This window comes from Manis javanica, chromosome 9, assembly GCF_040802235.1.
Source record: "Manis javanica isolate MJ-LG chromosome 9, MJ_LKY, whole genome shotgun sequence".
In the NCBI taxonomy this organism is placed as follows: domain Eukaryota; kingdom Metazoa; phylum Chordata; class Mammalia; order Pholidota; family Manidae; genus Manis; species Manis javanica.
In genome coordinates, this window is record NC_133164.1 from 70,143,211 (window position 1) to 70,147,514 (window position 4,304).

Below are 4,304 nucleotides of genomic sequence, written 5' to 3' on the forward strand. Positions count from 1 at the left end.
GTCTGGTCTAGAGAGTCTTAGGTGTCATTAGTCAGAAATGGTGAGATGGGCCTCAGGAGTTTACTGCTGAGGAGACAAAGCACTGGGGCACACCTGGTGAGCACCAACTTCAAGGAAGGGCCTTATGAAGGATTGCAGACTTACGAACTCTTTGAGAATCCTCAGCCATTACCTTTCTCCCCCTCTTGCCACCAGAGTGATATACGGCCTCCTCACAGTTCGGGGCATGTGGCCCCAGTGCCACCCCCTCCTGCAGGCTGATGGGAGGACTGTCTTCCCTGTGGTGGGCGCTCCCAACTTGCTCTGCTGGTGACCTGCTTAAGAACTTCTGTTTTCTCTTCACAGATAATGTATAATGGTCATTGGGCTGGAGGCTAGCACTTGACAGTCTTTCTTGATAATTCAGTCCCTTTCTCTTCGCTTATCACTAACCCTCCACGATCAGTTAGAGGAACCCGAGAGGCAAGTGGCTCTTGATTCCCAGCTGTCTTCCCACTGCACGTGGGTACAGTGGGACTCCTGGATCTCCGTAATGCCCCACGAGAGCTGAAAGGCTTGGCGGGGCACTCCGCCTCTGGTCCTCACCACCTCTCTCTGCTGGCATTAGGGCTGCAGTATTGCCCCTCCTCAGAAGCCAGATCCCCAGACCAATCAGGGACTTCTACCTGTTGCATCTCCTTCTCCAAGGCTGCCCCTGTGAAGAAGAGGCCAGGGGATGGCAGTGGAATTCTACACCAATCTAAATATTCTTTCCATCCTTTCATGTGATGCTGATCTCAGGTGTTCAGCATGGTGATCCCCGATCATGCATCTGCGACGCTCCCTGCAGCGAGTGCGGTCACCGTCTGTCCCCACAGAGCTGTTGTGATGTTACTGACTGTGCTCCACGCACGCTTGTCACTCCAGGGACTTCTTTGGTTCATAACTGCTGTTTGTGCCTATTATCCCCTTCCCCAGTTTGGCCCCTCTCCCTAGCCTCCTCCCCAATGGCACCCACCAGCTTGTTCTCCATATTTAAGAGTAAGTCTATTTCTATTTTGTTTATTGTTTTGCTCTTTTTAGATTCCACATTTAAGTGGAATCATATGGTATTTGTCTTGCTCTAACTTATTTCACTGAGCACAATACCCTCTAGGCCCATCCGTGTAGTAAAAAATGGCAGGATTTCTTTCTCTTTCATAGTTGAGTAGTATCCTTGTGTATATGTACCAAATCTTTATCCGTTCATCTACTGATGAACACTGAGGTTGCTTCCCTATCTTAACTATTGTAAATCATGCTGCAATAAACACAGGGGTGCATATATTTTGTTGAAGTAGTTGTTTCATTTTCTTTGGGTAAATACCCAGAAGTGGAATTAATGGGTCCATATGGTATTTCTATTTTTAATTTTTTGAGGAACATCCATACTATTTTCTATAGAGGCTGCACAAATTTACATCACATCAGGATTCTTTATCCTTATTGTGAGAGGCAAAAGAGGTGTAGATGGGGGCAAAAGAGGTATACATAGAGGCAAAAAAACCTACACACACACCAAACAATGCCAACAACAGAATGTATAGTCCTGAATTTGAATTAGAGGTGTCAATAGAATTCATGATAATACATACATAGATGTTTGTATTAATATCTATTTATGCTTACATGTTATATATGTGGGGTATATGTATTTCTTCACTGTATATCCCCTGAAAACCATTTGAAAACAATGAGGAACCAAGTAGCAATGTGCATCCTTGGCAACCAGATTGTGGTCTCTAAAATACATTTCCCACTAGAAGGAAACAGAAATTCATAGTTAAATGGCTGATTCCCTCCACAGTAGACAATGTATAAAATAAATCTGAAATATCTTGTAGGATCAGACAGCAAGGAAACCATCAATGACTAGTAAAGTCATGTCAACAGAACTTAGGAGTCAACTTAATGAGGTGCAAACTGGCCAAAAATGGGCTATTTTGTCATTTTAGCTTCAAAAATGATAATAAACTATGGATTAAGAACGAAGTATGTCTAAAGAGGGGCAAGTGACCTCTGGCCTCCAAGCTCTAGCTGTGGTGGATACCAGAAGCCCTTCTGCTTCGGCCAATAATGCGAGGACGAAGGGGGAGGTGGCGGGAAAGAGGCTGAGCCTGAGGGGTCTGGGGTCAAGGAGGTGCAGGGAGAAGTCGCCAGAGCTGAGGGGGAAGAACAAGCCAAGGGAGAATCCAAGGACTGGTGTGTGCTCTGCAACGATGAGGAGATGGAGCTGCCCGCGGATGGGCAGCCCCGGATGCCACCCCCTCCGGAATCCAGAGACTGTATGAGCTGTTGGCTGCCCATGGTACCCTGGAGCTTCAGGCTAGATCCTGCCCCGCTGACCACCCACATCTGATGCGCAGAGCGAAGAGGAGAGATCCGATGAGGAGCCAGAGGCCAAAGAGGAGGAAGAGGAAAAACCGCACATGCCCACAGAATTTGACTTTGACAATGAGCCATTGACACCAAAGGACTCTCTGATTGACCGGAGACACACCCCAGGAAGCTCATCCAGGAGCCAGAAATGGGAAGCCCTCCTAGACAAGGTCCTCTCAGACATGAAGCGACACAAGAAGCTGGAGGAGCAGATCCTTCGCACTGGGAGGGACCTCTTCAGCCTGGACTCAGAGATCCCAGCCCCAGCAGCTCCCAACTCCGGTCCTCAGGGAGTACTCTCTTCCCCTGGCAGCGGAAATACTGACTGCTGCTGCCCTAACCCTTAAGATGCAGAGCATGTCCCTGGGCCTTGTCCTGCCCTCCCTAATCCAGGGCACTGAGAAACCTGGGAAGAGGAGAGAAACTCCAAGCTCCCAACACAGTACCTTGCCAGAAAGAGGGTATGTGTGTGTGTGTGTGCTGTGGAACATCTGTTTGAATTTTCTGAATCTAAAATAAAAAATGTAAAGTTCTCTTTAAAAAAAAAATACTTGCCCCTCTTCAGACATATGAGTTTATAAAGGTCATAAAAGTAAAATGTAACTGGCCCCTTTTGGAGAACAAAAAAGAATCAACTCATCATCTTGAATACTGTTAGATAAAGGGAACATAGTAAGCATTTATCCTGTGTTTCCTACATGAAATAGAGCAATGAGTAAAACCAAATAAGAGCTGAAGAGAACAAATCTTTATAAAAGCCTCCCAAATAAAAAATGACCAGAAGAAAATGAGAGTTCACTAGTTTTGGAAAGTGACCGTTCTCCAAACCCCAACTAGAGGTAGGCACTAAGTATCAGTGGTTATTGCCATCATAAAAGAGAGACAGCCAGACAGTGAGTGCTTCCTGATCAAAGAATTCACCATCTTGCCAAGGCAGTCACCCTGAATCTGATCAAGCCTCTAGAGCTAACTTTAATGTACAGGAAACTGAGAACACAGTAGCCCGTTAAACAGTTCCACAAGGAAACAGTATGCACAATTCAGACTACGGGGAAGTCCAGAGAGACACGTCAGCCAATCACCAAATATAACTCATTTAGATCTGATTCAAATAAATGGAAAAAGAAAAACATATTAAGCCATCATGATGTTAATGAATAATTAAGTAGTGGGTTAGGTTAAAGACCTTCAAAATTTCTACTTTCCTCTGTTACAAAATATATGTCCATCCAAGGAAATGATCAGAGTAGTAATTACTGTGGTCAGTATGAACCATATTCCCAAAGAAATGTAATTTCTTCTCTTACATTGCCTATGGAAGCATTTTATTAGTTATGATAATTTATGTTTTTAATCTTTTCAGTTAATATACCCAGCAGCAATAGAACTGGAGCAGCTAAGAAGGCAGAAGTGAATACAATAACACAGTATCATGCATGAATCCAAAAGCATTGAGAAGCAACTCATTCTTTGGTTTCTGAAATCATGTAGGTCAAAATGTTCAAAGAAAACTATGAAATCTTTATTTTCCTTTTTGATCACTGATTTTTATTATGACAACTATGAAAAATCACTTATAAATGTGGGAATACTGAATCACACATTAACAACTCCCATGTAGGGCCAGTTCATTCCAGAGTGTCAATAGTCCCCTCAGAAGTAATGTTATGTTTTCCTAAATTTCTGGGAAACTATTTTCCTGAATATAGTATTCTCACAAATCCTACAGCTTCAAACTTGAGAGTGGTTTTAACTCACTTAATTAAAAATAAATATTCCATACACGAGCATGCCCTATGCTTCCTCTGTCTGAGGTGGGGAACACCATCAGCTGTCTGCCCCCCATGACAGTTCCAGGCCCACAGACGGCGCTCGCACCCGAGCCTCTGAGCTATCAGCCGACTTTT

At 44.1% G+C, this 4,304-nt stretch overlaps 1 pseudogene; it reads left to right on the plus strand.

Moving 5' to 3' along the window:
- The first annotated feature begins 2,012 nt into the window (after positions 1–2,012).
- Positions 2,013–2,851, plus strand: LOC108403599 (PAXIP1-associated glutamate-rich protein 1 pseudogene; annotated as a pseudogene).
- The last annotated feature ends 1,453 nt before the right edge of the window (positions 2,852–4,304 follow it).